The sequence below is a fragment of the Acomys russatus genome, chromosome 5 (assembly GCF_903995435.1).
Source record: "Acomys russatus chromosome 5, mAcoRus1.1, whole genome shotgun sequence".
NCBI classification, from domain to species: domain Eukaryota; kingdom Metazoa; phylum Chordata; class Mammalia; order Rodentia; family Muridae; genus Acomys; species Acomys russatus.
The window spans coordinates 19,463,107-19,483,762 of NC_067141.1; positions in this window are offsets into that span (position 1 = coordinate 19,463,107).

Consider the following 20,656-nt stretch of genomic DNA (forward strand, 5'->3'; position numbering starts at 1 on the left):
TGGTGAGAGATTCCATGTCTAGCATATCCAAGGTCCTGGGTTCAGTCCCCAGCTTGCATAGATATGTGTGCCTGAATGCCAAAGGGAAAGAGAGAATGACCCGGAAACCATCTACACCGGTCTACTAAGAGTAGGAAATAGGAAAATGTGGGTTTGAAGGAGTTCGGAATGTTATAGGTAGACAGTTTTATGTATCCTTTTTAATTTTCTATGTATGTGTCTATCTATTGGTTGATTGAGACAGAGTCTCTCTATGAAGCTCTGGCTGTCACGAACTCACTATGTAGAGGAGGCTGGCCTCAAACTCAGAGATCTGCCTCACAAATGCTGTAGACATTTGTTTTTCAAGGGAAAGGGGTTTTCCACCTCTTCAGTCCCTTCAGTAAAAATGGTCAAAGGAACCAGTTGTTTAGTCTCAGAACTCTGGAGGCAGTCAGGTGGATCTCTGTGAGTTAGAAACCAACCTGGTCATCATAGTGAGTTCTAGGCCAGCTGAGTTACAAGGTAAAAGCCTGTCCAAAAATTAAAGGAATGGAAGGTCTCCTGCAGGCCTTTAATCTCAGCACTGCAGCGGCAGAGGCAGGTAGACATCTGAGTCCAGGCTAGCCTGGTCTGCAATGAGTTCCAGAGCAGCCAGAGCTATACAAAGAAACCTTGTCTCAAAAAAAAAAAAAAAAAAAAAAAAAAAAAAAAAAAAGAGGAAAAAAAAAAGTTTGAGGCCAGCCTGGTCACAAAGAGAGTTCCAGAACAGCCAGGGCATCTAGAAAAACAAAACAAGCCAGGCTTGGTAGCATATACCTTTAATCCTAGTACTCAGGAGGCAAAGGCAGGTGGATCTCTGTGAGTTCAAGGCCAGCGTGGTCTACAGAGTGATTCTAGGACAGCCAGGGCTGTTACACAGAGAAACCCTGTCTAGAAAAAACTAAAAAAAAAAAAAAGCAGTCTGGGAAAAATTTCAAGTTCCTGAGTGACAGTCCCAATTTATCCTCTTACCCACTGAAAGTTTCAACGAATCCCTTCCTTCAACTGCCCCAATGCCTCAGGCACACTCACCTCCATTTGTGACTAAGCAAATAATGTCAGTAGTGTGGCTCAGAAGCCTGGTACATATTCACTAACGACTTGTAGCTAGTGTGGCACACTTACAATCCCAGCACTTGGGAAGTGGGGCCACAAGGATCAGGAGTTCTAGCCTGAGACTTACCCAAATAGTGAGTTTGAGGCCAGCCTGGGCTACATGAGACCCTGTCTCAATAAATCAATAAATTACATAAATAAAACATGGGCCTTGGAGATAGCTCAGCAGGTAAAGAAAGGTGCTTGCCACTGAGTCTGACAACCTGAGTTCAGTCCTTAGACTTCACATGGTGGAAGGAAAGAACTTGCACCCTTGGGTTATCTTCTGAACTTTATACCAAGGGCATTCACACATACACTTTAATAAATAATAAATGTAAAATATGTTTTTTTTTTTCAGACGGGGTTTCTCTGTGTAGCCTTGGCTGTCCTAAACTTTCTTTGTAGACCAGGCTGGCCTCGAATTCAGAGATCAGCCTGCCTCTGCCTCCTAGTGATTAATTCTTTAAAAAAATAATTAATTGGATGTGGCAACTCACACCTAGAATCCTAACACTCTAAAGGCCAAGACAGGATCATAAACTCATTAAGATTTGTTTGTTTGTTTATTCCTGCCATGCTCATGTATTGAGATCAGAGGATGTTTTGAAGGCGTTGGTCCTCTCCTCTCACAGTATAGACAAGTTGGTGAGGCTCTGTCTCAAAAAGTAGAAGGGCTCAAAAGCCCTGGATTTGATCCTCAGTGTCACATAAAACCAAATGAGGCCACCCTGACATGTACCTGAAGCATGTGAGAGGCAGAGGCAGGTGGATCGCTGTGAGTTCAAGGCCAGGCTGGTCTACAGAGAGAGTCCAGGACAGCCAAGGCTAAACAGAGAAACCCTGTCTCAAAAAACAAAACAAACAAAAACAACAACAACAAAAAACCCCATGGGTGGCCTTCATGGCACTGGGATTACAACACTGGCTCTACCGTGCCCAGCTGAGGACAGTCACCAAAAAGGAAGCCAAAAAACCCAATGTGTTTACAAAATGCATAGGTGGAGGGTCACAGGTGATGGGTAGGCAGGAGGGCAGGGCAATCTCTGCAATTAGAGGCTGTCTTTATCAACTTTTAAGCCTGAGGGTAGGGAGGTTAGGCAGTCAAGAGGAACTATTAATTCTAAGAGTTTTATCCTTAATTGGGAAGGTGTTAGAGCAGGTACTGGGGTAGGTAGTAAATACTTGTTAGAAGGAACCAAAGATAGCTCAGGATCATTGCGGCTCTTTATTGTTTTCCATCTCTGCATCGACAAGTTCTCAGCCAAGGTCAGTCACTGCCAGGATCTTCAATATAGGGTCTGCTCGGGACCTCGGCTCACAAAGCATTATCCTAAAAGGAACACATACCCTGTGACCCTTTAATACGTTAATGCCGTTCCTCCTCATGTTGTGGTGACCCCCACTATAATATTATTTTCTTTTGTTTTTTTTTTAATTTATTTGTTATTTATAGAGTATTCTGCCTGAATGTGTGCCTGCAGGCCAGAAGAGGGCATCAGATCTCATTGTAGATGGTTGTGAGCCACCATGTGGTTTGCTGGGAATTGAACTCAGGACCTTTGGGAGAGCAGCCAGTGTTCTTAATCTCTGAGCCATCTCCCCAGCCCTATAATATTATTTTCATTTCTACCTCATAACTGTGGTTTTGCTGCTGCTGTGAATTATAATGTAAGTATCTCTGATATGCGACTCCTGTGAAATAGTCATTCAGGCCCCTAAAGGAGTCATGACCCACAAGTTGAGAATCACCGATATAGATGCTCCTAAGGTGACTCCAGTTTCAGGGGACCCAACACCCTCTTCTCGCCCCCCTAAGCACCAGGCAAGCATGGGATGCACAGACATACATACTGGCAAAACCAAATCCAGCAAGTTAAAAACAAGGGGCCTAACTTGTTTTGTATCGATTTTGTAGTAATAGTACCTAGGGGTCGGGGGGGGGGGGGGGGGGTGGCCAGTACTGAGGATGGAATATGGAGGTAGGAAGACAATTTTGTGGAGTTTATTCTGTTCTTCCACTGTTTGTGGGTTCTAGGGAGTCAAACTCAGGTCATGATTTTTTTTTTTTTTTAAACCAGCTGGCTCCTAGGGACCTCTTTCTTCTCTACATTACAGGAAAGTAACTGACAAGATCGGCTTTGTTTCTTCTGCTTCCTTCAGACCTGTTTAAAAGTCAACTCCTCTGCCCCACTCAAAGCCAGTAAAGACCTAGAAACTAGCTAGGAGGTGGTGGTGCATGTCTTTAATCCCAACACTATTGAAGCAGAGGCAGGCAGACCTGAATTGGCCAGCCTGGTCTACCGAGAAAATTCCAGGACAGCCAAGCCTACACAGAGAATCCCTGTGTTGAAAAACAAACAAAAACCAACTTTGGCAGAAATGGTTTATTTTAGCTCACAGTTCCACGTTATGGTCCATCATTGCCAGGAATTTGGACTCACTTTGTAGACCAGGCTGGCCTTGAACTCACAGTGATCCGCCTGTCTCTGCCTCCTGACTGCTGGAATTAAAGGCGTGCGCTACCACGCTGGGCTAAAAATAAATCTTTTTAAGGGAGGGGGTTCTGGGAAGCGGCTCAGCAGTTCAGAGCACTTCCAAAGGACCCAGTTTGGTTCCCAGCACCACATCAGGTAGATCACAAACACCTGCAACTCTAATCCAAGGGGATCCCATATTCTCTTCTGGCTTTCAAAGGTAACTGCCCACACGGCAGACTCTCAGACAGACAGACAGACACCCACACACACACACACTTTAAAAAAAAAAAAAAAAGATTTATTTATTTATTTATTTATTTTATATAGATGAGTGCTTTATCTGTGTGTACACCTGCAGGCCAGAAGAGGACACCAGATCTCATTATAGATGGTTGTGAGCCACCATGTGGTTGCTGGGAACTGAACTCAGGACGTCTGAAAAAGGAGACAGTGCTCTTAGCCTCTGAGCCATCTCTCCAGCCCCACACACACTTTTTAAAAATAAATCTGACCATCACAGCTGGATGTGGTGGCACACACCTTTAATCGCAGCACTCGGGTGGCAGAGGCAGACAGATCTCAGTGAGTTTGAGTCCAGCCTGGTCTACAAAGAAAGTTGCCGGACAGGCTGGGCTACACAGAGAAACCCTGTCTCCAAAAAACAAAAACAAACAAACAAACAAAAAAAAAAAAACTGACTATCACAGCAGCCTCCTCTGGTAAACACTGCAGTTTTCTCGAGCACGGAATCAGAAGAGTCCAAAGCAAAAGGAATATATGGTGCGTGTGCCAAAGGTGGCAGAAGTGACAGACGTTACTTTCACCAAGCTGGGAAAAGTCACAGGGCACTGGGGGAAAGAGATTATAAGGAGGATGTGTTTCTCCATAGTATAAAATCAGAAGTGGGTGACTGAAATGAATACAGCCCCTGCTGCCCGTTACCAGGAGGCGTGCCTCTGACGTGGAAGATGGGAAGGCCACTTCAGCTCTAAGAAGCGCTCTGAAGGGTTTCTGCATTTCTGGCAGGACCCTCCTGCATCAGGCTGTACTGACCACTTTGTTCTGGCTCCTTCCCTCCTCCAGGAAAACGCCCACTTTTCCAGGAATTCACAGTAGTGCCTATGCCACACAGAGTTATTTTTAGAAACTGATGTGATGAAATATTCAGAATTGTAAACAACATGCACACGCTTTAGGTCCCAAGTTTGTGCTCGTGCAGCGTCCCAGCTGGCTGCAGAGTGAGATCCCTGGGGAAGGAAAGGGTGTTCTTTGATAAAAGCCTGGGCTTTACTTGCCAGAAAATGTTCAAAACAGGAAGCAGCTCGGGCTCTGAGAGCCAGGCACAGCCATGCTGAGGCTGGATAGTATCCCCAAGGACCCATCAGGGTGTGCTGGGCTGTGGCCGCTGCTGTTTATTTGTCCTTGGTTGGTGAGGCAATAGCTCCAGGCCCTGCTGCACAGAGATTGCAGAAGTGGAGTAACTGGTCAGGTGGCCTGAGACCAACACGTCAACAACTGTCTCAGGGTGAAACGTGCCCAACAGCATATCTGTCGTGGAGTCTCTCAAAGCAGGCGTCCATTGCTGTATGGCCACATGGTAGCAATAGAGTGGGGAGGTGCGAGGAGACTATCTTAAGAAAGAAATGGCTTGTATGGGGAGGGAAGTAGGTGCAAAGCGGCTGTGAGCTGGAAGATGGCACTAGGCAGTCTCCAGCGCTCAGTCAAAGTGTCTCTTTTTCCTCTCTGCCTGGAACATTTCAGTACACTTTGGTCTCTTTAGGCAAATTCGTGTCATTCTTTTTTTTACATTTGTTTGTTTGCTTGCTTGCTTGATTTCTGGCTTTGCTTTTTTTTGTTTGCTTGTGACAGTATTAATATGTAACCCAGTTGGCCTCGAACTTGCAATCAATCCTCTTGCTTCATCTTCCAGAGTGCCAGGATCACAGGCGTGTCCCAGCACACCTCAGTAATAACCTGCCTGTTTTTAATAACTTGCTGTTTTTAGCTCAGCGGGATCTCTGGTATCCCAAACTGGCCTCAAAGGCACAATCCTGTGGGTTTCTGATGCTCTTATGTCATCTACCTCTTGAGCACTGGGATTAGAGGGGTCACCAACTCAGCTATATGGTGCTAGGAATCAAATCTAGGGCTGTGTTGGTGATTGGTTACCAACACTACTACAGGCCTCGCCTAATCCTTTGCTAATTTTACAAAAACAAACCTTTTCAGTTGCACAGAAAGACTGAGCATCAAGTATAGAAATTTCCCAAATGCTCTTGACCTCCAACACACACACACACACACACACACACACACACACACACACACTTGCACAGGGTTCCTCTATCAGGATCCTCACTAGAGTGGTGTCTTTTTGTTAAACTGCAAACCTACGGCATCACCATTGGCACCCATTGCCCACAGCCCATACCACTTTTGGTACATGTTCACTGGGTCTGACAAGTGCAGAATGCCATGAGTAACCATTTTAAGTCCCCATCCTCCATTTCAATAGCTCATCCCCTGGCAGACCCACTTTTTTGTTTTTTTCTTCTGTCTTACAGACTTGTCTTTTCCAGAATACCATGGGTTGGAGTCTACAGCATAGCATTCTTGGACTGGCTTCTCTCATTAATATATATTGTTTGTTTATTTTAGAAAGCAGCTCACTATGTAGTCCTGCCTGACTTGGAACACACTAAGACCAGGTTGGTCTATCTCTGCTTTCTCAGTGCTTGCTGGGATTAAAGGTCTGTGCCACATGCCCAACCCAGAAGCATGCTTTTTTTTTTTTTTTTAAAGAAATTTTAAAAAATGTGTATGGGTAGGTTCTTTGCCTGTATGTGTCTATCTGTGCCCCATATGCATGAAGCACCCGAGGAAGCCAGAATAAGGCATCAAGTCCCCTGAAACTGAAGTTACGGACAGCTGTGAGCCACCATGTGGGGCTGGGAATTCTGGTGCTCTCCAGACCCCCAATAATTTATCTTTAAAGGTCCTCTGTGTCTTTCTCTGGCTCAGTAGCTCATTACTGAAAACCCTTCCACTGGGGGCTGGAGAGGTGGCATAGCAGTTAAGAGCATTGGCAGCTCTTCCAGAAGTCCTGGGTTCATTCTCAGCAGCCACATGGTGGCTCACAACCATCTGTAATAAAATCTGATTCCCATGTCTGGTGTGCATAAAAATAGAGCACTCATATACCTAAAATAAATACGAACATCTTAAAAAGAAGAAAGGAGCCAGGCATGGTGGCACACATCTTTAATCCCAGAGGCAGGCAGATCTCTGGGAGTTCAAGGCCGGCCTGGTCTACAAAGAGAGTTCCAGGACAGCCAGGGCTACACAGAAAAACCCTGTCACAGAAAAAAAGAAAAAAGAAAAGAAAACCTGCATTGTCTGGGTGAAACAGTGTAAACCCCTCACCTACTGAAGGGTGCTTCAATGCTTCTAAGAAGCTTCGGCTGGTACCAGCACAGCATTTATGAGTGGTGAGGACTCAGCCTCTGCAGTGCTTCATCCAGCCCTCCTCTCCTCTGAGCTCTCCCACATCTGTCCTGCTGTTAGCCCTCAGTCTTGACCCCAGGCCCCTGACAGGACTCTCCATGCCCACGCCACAGGGTGGCCCTTTGCTCCAGGCGCGGCAGCAAGCATTTTCTCCTGACTGCTTGGCACTGTTCCCTTGCTAACTGCATTTCAGAGCATGTGCTGTCTCAAGAGGGTGCAGTCTCCTGTTACAGTAGGATTTTGTTGTTGTCTTGAGACAGGGTTTCTCTGTGTAGCCCTGGCACTCACTCTGTAGATCAGGCTAGCCTTGAACTCAGAGACTTGCCTCTGCCTCTCCAGTGCTGGGATTAAAATCGTACACCATCATGCCCCCCCTTTTTTTATTTGTTTCTTTTTTCTTTCTTTTTTTATTTCACAAAAGCAGCTGTGGCTGATGGTGAAAATATTTGAAAACACCACATGGTTCCCCCAACTCATGCCATTACACATTCTCTCACCTTGGCCATTAGGGTTACTGTCCAGCAGAGAAAAAGGAGCTGCCAAGGCTGGTGTTTCAGCTAGATTTAGCGTGGGTAGGGAGCCTGCAGTGCAGAAATGTGCTAGTTCTCAAATGGAGGCCACAGCATAGCTCTGCTCATAGGTGGAGACAGCATGGAAAGAAGACAGTCACCACGCCACGATGTGTGACAGAAGGTACATAGGGGGATGTCAGAACAAGGGGCAGCTGTGTCCCCAACTCCAACATTTAGCCTCTGTTCTCCTCATTCATCAGTTCCCCAAGATCACTTCTTGGCTTAGACTCACCTCCCCAAAAACAGGAGCCAGAACTCTCCTCACTAGTTGGATGGGAACCACCTGAACCGTTGAGAGCCCCTTAACATGTAGACCAGGCACTCTGAACCCTGAGCCTTGAAGACCCCTTTAGGGAACCCCTCAACACATGGACCAGGCACTCTGGAGGCACAGACAGGTGGATCTCTGTGTTCCAGGGCCACCCTGGGCTATAGAATTTCAGGATGACCAAGGCTGCACAGAGAATGCTTGTCTCAAAAAACTAAAAACAACAACAACAACAAAATGAATAAATTAAGAACATTATTTAAAATCATTATAGTTGTCAAAATTCCTTCATGCTTGTATACTTAATTCTTCCTAAGTTTCAGAACAGAGAAGATGGGTAACAAATGTTGGACCACGGATACTTTGGGATACTTTGTTCCTCCTGGGGCAGTGTGAGCCCTGAGCTTTCCAGGTGGCCGTTTGTTGGCTCACTGACACCCTCTGCTGTTCAAGATGCAGAAACCTGAAAACACACAAGAAAGTGCTCAAGACTGGAAGGTGTGTTCAGATATGTCTGTAGCGTTTTATTCAGGTCAGACACAAACTAGGATGCTTCTCACTGTCTCTCCACAGGAGGATAGGCAAACAATGGTGACTTCACGCCAAAGCATAACATCTAGTACAGTAGAGCTTTCCGTCGCTTCGACAGAATGCCGGAGAAGAAGGACTTATTTTGGCCCCTGGACAGCCTGCTCCGTTGCCTTGGTCTTGAAGAGAGGTACACCATCATAATGTGGGGTGGGCAAAGCCAGTCACCACAAGGGGGTCAGAAAGGAAAGCAAATTGAGAGATCGGGAACAACATAAGCCCTTCAAGGTCCCATGACCTACTTCCTCCCACTGGCCCATCCTGCTTCAGCTTGGTCAGTGGATTGCTAGGCTGGTGAACTTACACCCCTCTTACCACCTGGCACCAAGCTCTTAACACACGAGCCTTGACAGACAGTTTATGTCCAAACTACAACACCCAGCAATAAATAAGGACAAGCCACAGAAGCAGGCAGCAGTTGGATCTGTGCATGACCACACCCCAGCTTTCCACATCTTCTTCTGCATCCATGGGTTCAGTTAGTCCCAGATTGAAGGGTTGGGCCTTGGCTCAATGGTAGAGAGAGACTGCATAGTGAGTGTGAGGCTTGGGTCCAATCCTAGGTCCTAGGTCCAAGGGAATCAATCATAGATTTAAAATTTATGGTCATTTGGTTTTTGAGACAGTGTTTCTTTGTCCTGGACTCACTTTGTAGACCAGGCTAGCCTTGAACTCACAGAGATCCACCTGCCTCTGTCTCCCTAGTGCTGGGATTAAAGGCTTGTGCCACCACCCAAGGCCAAAAATTTATGTTTTTGTTTTGTTTAAGACAGGGTGTGGTGAGCCGGGTGTGGTGATCCCAGCACTCAGGAGGTAGAGGCAGGCGGATCCATTGGCGTTCGAGGCCAGCCTGGTCTACAAAGCAAGTCCAGGACAGCCAAGACTCCACAGGAAACCCTTTCTCCTGGATAAAAAAACAGACAGGGTGTGGTGATTAGCATAGTTAACTGGGCAGGACCTAGAATCACCTAGAAGATAGTGTCTGGGCATGACTGTGATATGGGTTAGTTTAACTGAGACGAGACGATTGCCTGTAACTGTGGACAACATCGTTCCCCAGCCTGGGGTCCTGGCTGACTAGGAGACAGTGAGAGAGCAGGGATTTCCATCAGCCTCTGCTTGCTGATAAGGACACAGTGCAGCCAGCAGCTTCATCCTGCTGTTTCCCTGCCCTCCTCTCTCTCTCTCCTCGTGATGGACTTCCCTTTGAACTCTGAACCAAACCAAGTGTCCTTCCCCTTCCTTACATTGGTTTGGTTAGATTCTCTGTCAAAGCAATGAGGGAAGTAACAATATACAGGATTTTTTTTTTTTTTTTTTTTTTTTTACGGGTGGGGTTTCAAGACAGTGTTTCTCTGTGTAGCCATGTCTTTCCTGGAACTCATTCTGTAGACCAGGCTGGCCTCAAACTCACATAGATCCACCTGCCTCCGCCTCCCAAGTGCTGGGGTTAAATGTGTGTGCCACCACTGCCTAGTCAATATACAGGGTCTTGTTTTAAATCTCTGACTGGCTTGAGACTTGGTATGTAGCTCAGGTAGGCTGTCCTCAAACTCATGGCAATTCTCCTGCCTTAGGTTCTCAAGTGCTAGAATTCCAGGTGTGTGTCACCACTCCTGGTAGACTGAAAAATCTAAAAACAGGGCAAGCCGGGTGGTGGCGGCACACACCTTTAATCCCAGCACTTGGGAGGCAGAGGCAGGCAGATGTCTGTGAGTTCGAGGCCAGCCTGGTCTACAAAATGAATCCAGGACAGCCATGGCTACACAGAGAAACCCTGTCTCAGAAAAAACAAAAACGAAAACAAACAAACATATAAATAAAAACCGGGCAAGAGAGCATGTGCTGCTCTCACAAAAAACTACAGTCTAACCCCCACTACACAGATGAGGTGGCTCACAGCTCCAGCTCCAGAGGAGTCCAAATACTTCTAGTTTACACACACACACACACACACACACACACACACACACACACACACACTTAAAACAAAAAGGGGGGAGTAAATGTATTGGTTGCTCTTCCAGAGGACCCAGGTAATTCTAGCAACCACAGGCTACTCATAGCCACCTGTAACTGCAATCCCAGGGAATCTCTTTCTTATGGCCTCCGCCAGCACCAGGCACACTTGTAGTACACAGACATGCATGTAGTCAAAATACCCATGCACATAAAAAAATTAAAAACAAATCTTTCAGAAGCTGTATGTATTTTTAGGTCTGGGCTGAAGCCAAGGCCTCACACATACTAGAAAGTTCCGGAGCCCTGAGCTACATCCCCAGTGTCTTACTTTATTTTTCTATTGCTGTAATAAAATACCCTGTAAAAGGAACTCGAGGAAAAAGTCATGATAGGAATGGAGGGGATGAAGAGGTGAAGGGGATGAAAGGATGGGGGTATGGAGGGGTGGAGGGATGGGGGATGAAGACATGGAGAGATGGAGGGATGAAGGAATGGGCGACAGTTTTAAGTGCATTCAGTTTCCTAACAAACGTAGGCAGTGTGTGAATTAGGTTGGAGAGAGACACACTGGAAGCCAGAGGAGCAGAAATATTCACAGGAGAAAAGGAAAGAAAATATCTTTCATTGACAGATCACTTGCTTTGCTTGCTCTGTAAAGCAAAAGCAAACCTGGAGGAAGATACTCCTCCAATCAGCTGCCTCAGTTAGCCACACAGGATGATGTGTAGCTAGAACCCGGAGCCTCACAGGATGATGTGTAGCTAGAACCCGGAGCCTCACAGGATGATGTGTAGCTAGAACCTGGAGCCTCACAGGATGATGAGTAGCTAGAACCCAGAGCCTCACAGGATGATGTGTAGCTAGAACCCGGAGCCTCAGCACAGCCATCCAGCTCATAGGTTCACGAACACACAGGGGAGTCAGTGTTAAGGAGCTCAGCTTTGGATGGTACAGGCTGTGTATCCTTCAGTTTCCACATCTGCTCTTGATTGTAGGTGTGGCTAGCTACTCAAGTTCCTGCCTTGACTTCCCAGTAATTGGTGAAGCCGAACTTGGAATTATAAACTGAATAAACCCTTTCTCCCTCAGATTTGTTTTTGTCAGGGTATTTGATACAGAAACAGAAATGAAACTGGGACACAAGGTCTCCGGTAGCCCAGGCTGGCCTCAAACTCTGTGAATAGCTTTTACCTTCTCAACGCTAGAATGACAGCATTCCACACCCAATTTGTGCTCAGGGATTCTTGTATGCTAGGAAAGCACTTTACCAGTTAATGACATGCCCAGCCCGTCTCCATGGCTTTTTATCAGATCTTTGTATCCAATCATGGATGTACTTTAGATAGTCTTTAATATTACCTAATGCTATATATTTATAATTTTATATGCTGTGTGTACCAATATACTTAAAATATTTACTGTTCATGTTATTCTCCCCCACCCCAAGACTGTGTTTCTCTGTGTATCCCTGACTGTTCTGGATCTCACTCTGTGGACCAGGCTAGCATCTAATTCAGAGATCAACTTGCCTCCGTGCTGGAATCACAGGTGTGTGCCACCATGGCCTTGACGCTCACATTATTCTTTGTAGGTTGTTTTGGATTTTTGTTTTTTGTTTTTTGATGATTTGTTTGTTTTGATTTTGGTTAGTTAGGTTATGTCGTTGTTGTTGTTGTTTTCTGTTCTGAGGGAGCATTTATAGCCTCGCCCCAATTTCAGTTTACTTTGTTTTCTATGTGTGATTGAGATGTGATCACTTGGCTAGCTCCCTGCTCGTGTCGCCATGCCTGCCTGTTGCCATGTTTTTCCTAACACTACAGACCTGAGCCCTCAGAAATCAAAAGCCAAAAATCTATCTTTCCTTAAGTTGCTCTTTTGTTAATGGTATTGTATCCCAGCAACAGAAAGGTGACCAATGCAAGGCCCCATGTCATTGTAATGATTTTACACCCACAACCTAGAAAAACACCATCTGTGCCTCATCTCTATGCAGTGTCGATCTGAGCTTACTTCAGGGCGTAGATTCCTTATGAGTGACTGCTTGCTGGTCACACAGATAATGCACGTGTTGAGCTCTGACCTTCAAAGTACCAGTCACATGACTCACATCACCCTAGTCCTTGGCTCAACATTTTTACTATCCACAGAGCCTGGGAGTCCATGATACTTTTGAGATATTGTTGTGTGCTTTGACACTAGTAAGCATTTTGTATTCAATAAGTTTTTGAACTGGATATGATAGCATATGTTCATAATCCTAGCATTTAGGAGGCTGAAGCAATAGAATCTAGGTCAGCCTAAGCTACGTAGAGAGACGCTAGCTCCAAAACATTAAAAAAAAAAAAAAAAAAAAAAAAAAAAAAACCCTAAAACTCAAAAGCTAAACTAAAACTCAAACCCACACAGATTTTTGTCTTCGCCCCTGCACATCAGGTTGGTAGAAGCTGCCAATGAAGCCATCTGTGCTTAGAATTTTATTTGTGGAAAGATTTTTAAAAATCCATTGATTCAGTATCTTTAAAATCTTTTTTTTAAGCTAATTTTGCTGTGTTTCCAGAGCTTTTCACTTTATCTTTAATTTTCAAATTTATTGGCAGAGAATTTATAAAAACTCTCATTTAAAAATATCTGACACATTTTAATAAATGTGTCTGAGATTTGTGAATTGGATGGTTGTGTGTGTGTGTGTGTGTGTGTGTGTGTTACATGCATGAGTTAGAGTGGAGCATTCACTTAGCCATGTGTGTGCTGTGCCCACTCACTTGTTTGCCTGTGTGTAGAGGCCAGAGCTCTAAAGGGGAAGTCCTCCTCTATTGCTTTTTTTTTTTTTTTTTTTTGAGGGGGTGGCAAGGTCTCTTTCGGAACCTGAACCCGGAGCTTGCTGTTTTGCTAGGCTAAATAGCCAAGGAGCCTCCTCTCTGTGTGCTTAGGCACTGGGTCACAGATTTATCTGGCTGTTAGGATTTGAGTTTGGCACAGCGAGCTCTTCTCTGCCTCTGAGCCACCCTTCTAGTGCCTTTATGGGTTTTCAAACTATTTCTTTGTTACTCTTAAAGATTCTTATTTTGGACTGGACTTAGAAGCAGAAGCTCTCAGTGAGGGCAGTCTATGTCCTGGCAATCTGTTCCTCGCAGTTTTCATTTGGCTTCCTTCATTCTCTTGGCCAAAATTTTAGCTACTACACAATAGTTCCCATCTTATTTTCCTTAACAAGTTCTTTCTTTCTTCTTCTTTTTTTTTTTTTTTTTAAGACTTATTTGTGGTTGCTGGGAATTGAACTCAGGACCTTTGGAAGAATAGGCAGAGTTCTTAACCTCTGAGCCATCTCTCCAGCCCCTTAGCAAGTTCTTTCCCCCAAGAAATACTTTGGCATTTGTGTTGCAGGACTCGTAAGTAACAGGACTCAGCCTTGGGTGCTTTGGTCCTGGGCTTCTCACCTTCTTAAAGGACTTTCTGACAACATATTGTATTTAAGACATCATCTGTAGAGAGATTGAAAAGCATTCAGATCCTGCGAGCTTTTTCCAGGCCCAGCTGCCAAGACACAGCAGATATCTACAGTCCAGGAGTGTCCTTCTCCCCTTTACTACATCGAGAATACTTGGACCAGGATCCACAATGTATCCCCGGACAGACTTGCACTTTCTCTCACCAGCTCTCCTTGGTCTATAACTCAACAGCAGGCGCACTCTGCCATGAGTCAAGAAGCCTTGCTTTATAGGAAAACCTTGTTGGTGATTCCCACCACTGACTTGGATCACATAACCCTTACACTCTTCACCCAGAGCATCAGCAGCTGCTTCTGTGGCTGTGTGCTTCTCATAGGATGCACGAAGTTTTCATTCATCATTCACGTCCATGATTTTCTGGTAGCCAAGAAGTATATAGTCAACACCATGGACAGACATACACACATACACACACATACACACACACACACACACACACACACACACACACACACACACACACACACACACACACACACACACACACACACGAAGGAAGAAAGGAAGGAAGGGAAAAAGAAAAGAAACAAAAAAGAGCCTCTATGGATATTTTAGAAGTAGACTCTGGCCACGTGTGGTGATGCACACTTGTAATCCCAGCACTTGGGAGGCAAAGGCAGGTGGATTTCTGTGAGTTCAAGACCAGCCTGGTCTACAGAGCAAGTCCAGGACAGCCAAGGCTATACACAGAAACCCAGTCTCAAAAAACCAAAAAGAAAATAGACTCTGGCTTAGTTTATTTTTCAGTTGTACTTTCCCTCCTGTTCCATGAAATTTTTGTCTTATGATTTATTAACTCTTCTTTTCATTTTATTCGAGCTTGTTTGTTGATTTTCTAAGTTTTAAAAATAGATAGAAAAAATTCTTGGATGTATTGACAGCTCTGCCCCAAAGCCAGAGGACAAACATGGTGGTGCTCACCTTTAACTCCAGCACTTGAGAGGCAGAGGCAGAGGCAAGCAGATCTCTATGAGTTTGAGGCCAGCCTGGGCTACAAAGTGAGTTCCAGGACAGAGCAAGCTATGTAGAGACCTTGTCTCAAGTCTATATTCATGAGCACATGCTCATTGTATTTTGGTTTTATGAGACAGGGTTCCTCTGTGTAACAGCCCTGGCTGTCCTAGACTTACTTTATAGATCAGGCTAGCCTCGAACTCACAGAGATCCATCTGCCTCTGCCTCTGCCTCCCGCCTGACCAGAGTCTACTTTATCCCCCCAGAGTCTACTTTTAAAATACCCATAGAGTCAGGCGGGCAAGCTGGCACACGCCTTTAATCCCAGCACTCACTGTGAGTTCGAGGCCAGCCTGGTCTACAAAGCAAGTCCAGGATAGCCAGGGATAACACAGAGAGACCCTGTCTCAAGACAAAACAAAACAAACAAAACAAAGCAAACCAAATACCCATAGTAGTTTTTGTTGTTGTTTCTCTTCCTTCCTCCCTCCCTTCCTTTCTTTCTTTCTTTCTTTCTTTCTTTCTTTCTTTCTTTCTTTCTTTCTTTCTCATTTTGAGACAGGGTCTCTCTATGTGGCCCTGGCTGTCCTGGACTCTCTTTGTAGTCTTTGTAGACCAGACTGGCCTCTAATGTACAGAGCTCCGTCTGCCTCTGCCTCCTGAGTGCTGGGATTACAGGTGCACACCACTGCACCCGCATGCCGTAATGCCATTCTTTTTTGTTTATTTGTTTTGTTTCTTAAGACAGAGTTTCTCTGTGTGTAGCCCTGGTTGTCCTGGAACTTGTTTGGTAGACCAGGCTGGCTTTGATCTCACAAGAGATCCACCTGCCTCTGCCTCCCAAGTGCTGGGATTAAAGGCATGCTCATAATTCCATTCTTACGACTGAAATTTTTCATTGTGTATATACAGTGTGATTTTCTTGTCCATTCCTCTATTGTTGGACACCTAGATCAGTTTCATAACTTAGCTATTATGAAAAGAATCGCAGCACAATTATAATCCGTGAGGTTCTGACTGATCTGGAGTCCTTCACGGTGAACACCCAAGAGTGGCATAGCTGGACCATAAGGTAGATCCAGTTCTCCAGGCCTTTGAGGAATTTCAATAGTGTGGGGACTGGTTTATAGTCCCACCAACAGTGTGCAAAGATTCCCTTTTGTCCACGTCCTCATCAATATTTGTTGCCATTTTTTGGTCTTTTAAAATTTTTTTTTAAAAAATTAAAACAAAATGTTTTGCCTGCATGTGTGTCTGTACACTGCTTGCATGTCTCGTATTCTTGGAGCCATCTTTCCAGTACTGACATTTGATTATGTTGTTGGTTTTTGTTTTTGAGACAAGGTTTCTCTGTGTAGCCCTGACTGTCCTGGAAGTTGCTCTGTAGACCAGGAGGCTGGTCTCAATCTCACAGCAATTCTCTTGCTTCAGCCTCCTGAGTGCTGAGATTAAAGGTGTGTACCTGTTTGTTTGGTTTTGGTTTTTCAAATCAGAGTTCCTTTGTGTAGCCTTGGCTGTCCTGAACACCCTTTGTAGATCAGGCTGGCCTTGAACTCACAAAGATCCCCCTGCCTCCCTGAGTGCTGGGATCACAGGCGTGCACCATAGCACCTGGCTAATATTTGATTTCTTGATTTTTAAAGATTTATTTATTTTTATGTATACAGTGCTCTGCCTGCATGTACACCTGCTGACCAGAAGAGGGCACCAGATCACATTATAGGTGGTTGTGAGCCACCATGTGGTTGCTGGGAGTTAAACACCTCTGGAAGAGCAGTCAGTGCTTTTAATCTCTGAGCCATCTCTCCAGACCAATATTTTATTTTTGTTTTTGTTTTTGTTTTTGAGACAGGGTTTCTCTGTGTAGCCTTGACTATCCTGGATTCGCTTTGTAGACCAGGCTGGCCTCGAACTCACAGCGATCCACCTGCCTCTGCCTCCCAAGTGCTGGGACTAAAGGTGTGCGCCACTACTGCTGGCACAATATTTGATTTCTTAATCACTGTCATTCTCATAGAGGCTTCTGTAGGTCAGACTAGCCTGAAACCAATGTCACCAAGGATGGCCCAACCTCTGTTCCTTCTTTTTCCCCTCATGAGGTGCTGGGGTAAAAGGCATGTGTCACCACTCCTGGCTAGGCATATGAATTTTAAATGTATGCACATGTAATAGCAACTTTGACCTTGGCTGTGCAGCCCTTTACTTGCTGTTAGGTACTTTAACTTGCTGTATGCATTTAGGGTTATGGAATATGGAGGGTAGCTTTCACAGCATCTCCCCTCGATAACTACTGTTTCCATCGTGGCTTTTTAAAAAGCGTTTTCTAACACATCATGTTTATTCTTTGACCAAAATGTGCTATTCAAAGTGTATTTTTTTTTTTTTTTAAAGCATATGGCTACATTCTGGTTATCTCGTTACTGATTTCTAGCTTAATTGCATTATGGTCAGACAATATGCTCAATGTGATTTTGTGATTTTAATTCTTAGAATTTTTTGAGACTTGTCTAGAACATAGGTGGTATTTAGAATTTCTGTTTGTGTTTAAAAACATTATGTCACTGGCAGCAGCTTTCTAGATGAGTCTATCAGGTCAGGGTTGTTAATTCTGTCCAGAATTTATGTGGGGCTATGGTTCACTTATTTATCCATCTGATTTTTTTTTTCATTTTCACTTTATTTTATTCTATGTGTATGGGTGTTTGGCCTGCACATATATCTGTGCGCCATATGTTTGCTTGGTAGCTGAGGAGTGCATAAGAGGGCTTTGGATGCCCTGGGATTGGAGTTATAAGTGGTTGTGAGCCACAATGTGAATGCTGGAAATGAAACTCAAGTCCTTTGGAAAAGCAACCAGTGTTCTTAACCACTGAGCCATCTCTATAGCTATGTATATATGTAGGATCTGACTATCTTGCCTATGGTTCTCTGGCCTGCCTTAGCCTCCTAAGTTCCACCATGCCTAGCTTCTAATAATTATTGGAATAAAGCATTACTTCTCTTATGATCATTATAGAGTTTTGCATTCCCCCCTTCCTCCTCTTTTGAGACAAGGTTGTTGATGCTACTTTTTATTTTATTTTTAAAGATTTATTTAGAGCCTGCCGCTGTAGTACACGCCTTTAATCCCAGCACTCGAGAGGCAGAGGCAGGCAGATCTCTGTGAGTTCGAGGCCAGCCTGGTCTACAAAAAGTTCCAGGACAGCCAGGGCCATTACACAGAGGAACCCTGTCTGAAAAACAAAACAACAGAAAGAATGATTTGTTATGTAAAGTGTTTCTCTTGCATGTATGCTTGCATGCCAGAAGAGGGCACCAGATCTCAGTATACGTGGCTGTGAGCTACCATGTGATTGCTGGGAATTGAACTCAGGACCTTTGGAAGAGCAGCCAGTGATCTTAACTTCGAGCCTTCTCTCTAGCCTGATGCTACTTTTTGTTTTTATTTTTTTGGTTTTTCAAGACAGGGTTTCTCTGTGTAGCCTTGGCTGTCCTAGACTCGCTTTGTAGGCCATGCTGGCCTTGAACTCACAGCGATCTGCCTGCCTCTGCCTCCTGAGTGCTGGGATTAAAGGCGTGTGCCACCATGCCCAGCCTGATGCTACTTTTTAAACCCTACTTTATTTGGGGTTCATTAAGCCTCTACCTCTTTCCAACACCCCAACCCTAGGTAGGAGAAAAAGAAGGTTAGAAGGGAAACAGGACACAGACCTCTTTTGACTTAGTTTATTGGGTTCTTTGGGAAAATTTCAGTCTTAGTCATCAGCATCAGCAAATGGCAAACACAGCAGGAACCAGAAGCCTTCTTCTTCCTCTGTCAGTCTCCTAGAAGCCCTTGTGCCTTCTCTCTCTTGAAGGAACCTGACCCCAGGGACCCCAAACCCCCCAAAGACCCCAGTTGCTTGACTAGACCAACTCCATGACAGGCTTCAAGTTTTCACTCTGCCTAACTAGGCCAAGTTTCTTTTTTTTTTTTTCTTTTTAAAACATTTTTATTTATATTATTATTATTATTATTATTTTGGGTTTTTTTTGAGAGAGGGTTTCTCTGTGTAGCCTTGACTGTCCTGGACTCACTTTGTAGACCATATTTGCCTTGAATTCACAGCAATCTGCCTGCCTCTGCCTCCCAAGTACTGGGATTAAAGGCATTTGCCACCACCGCCCAGCTACTAGGCGAAGTTTCTAATAATTCCTGAAAAAAAAAACCACAAGTTATGGACAGCTCATGGGCAGTTAATCAGCTCATAGAACAAAATGACTAGACACGTTTATATTACTTCATGGCCTTGGTAAAGAACACAGCTGGCCCCATCCAATCAAATAAAGGCCAACTCCTGAGTAAGAGTCAAAACTTCAGTGATGCAAAAGTCCCCAATAACCAAACAAACAGCCAGTCCTGAATCCCCTTGTACACTCTGACTCAGTTCTGTTGTCATAGACCCCTCCAACTGTCTATAAATTGAGCCTGTGTGCTCATTTCGGGTCGCCCTCTAGAGGAGAGAGGTTGTCCTAGCATGCTAGAATAAAAACACTCTTGCTTTTGCATAGCACTTGGTGTCTTTCTTCAGTAGATAATCTGAACCCTAACACTCCACTCTGGGCGCTCATGCTCGCACTCTCTCTCCTCTCTCTCTCTCTCTCTCTCTCTCTCTCTCTCTCTCTCTCTCTCTCTCTCTCTCTCTCTCTCTCTCTCTCTCTCTCTGTCTGTCTCTCTCTCTGTCTCTCTGTCTCTCTTTTGAGACAGGGTTTATCTGTGTAACAGCCCTGGCTGCCCTGGAACTCTCATTGTATACCAGGCTGGCCTTGAACTCACCTTGATCTACCTGTTTTTGCCTCCCCTGTACTGGGTTCTCGAATTAATACCCTCCCCAAGTTCTCAGAATTAAACTCTCTCCAGCTGGCAAAGATCATGCTCTTTTTTTGTTTTGTTTTGTTTTGTTTTGTTGAGACAGGGTTTCTCTGTGTAGTGTTGGCTGTCCTGGACTCACTTTGTAGACCAGGCTGGCCTCGAACTCACAGTGATCTGCCTGTCTCTGCCTCCTGAGTGCTGGAATTAAAGGCAAGCGCCACCACGCCGGGCTTCTTCCTTCTTTTTAAGATTTACTTATTTATTTTAGGTATATGAGTGCTCTGTTTTTAGGCACACCAGAAATGGGAGTCAGATTTTATTACATATGGTTGTGAGCCACCATGTGGTTGCTGGGAATGAACACAGGACCAGGACCTCTGGAAGAGCTGCCAGTGCTCTTAACTGCTGCTATGCCGCCTCTCCAGCCCCCAGAGGAAGCGTTTTCTTTTTCTTTCTTTTTTTCATTTTTGTTTTTTGAAATGGGGTTTCTCTGTGTAGCCTTGACTATTCTGGATTCACTTTGTAGACCAGGCTGGCCTCAAACTCACAGCAATCAGCCTGCCTCTGCCTCCCAAATGCTGGGATTAAAGGCATGTACCACCATGTCTGGCTAATTTCTTTCTTTCTTCCTTCCTTCCTTCCTTTCTTTCTTTTTTCTTCTGTTTTTCATTTCTTTTGAGACATGGTTTCTCTGTGTAGCCTTAGCTGTCCTGGATTCACTTTGTAGGCCAGGCTGGCCTCAAACTCACAGCAATCCACCTGCCTCTGCCTCTCAACTGCTGGGATTAAACGCGTGCACCACCAGACCCTGCCTTGCGCCCAGTGTTCTTAACTCTTGAGTCATCTCTCCA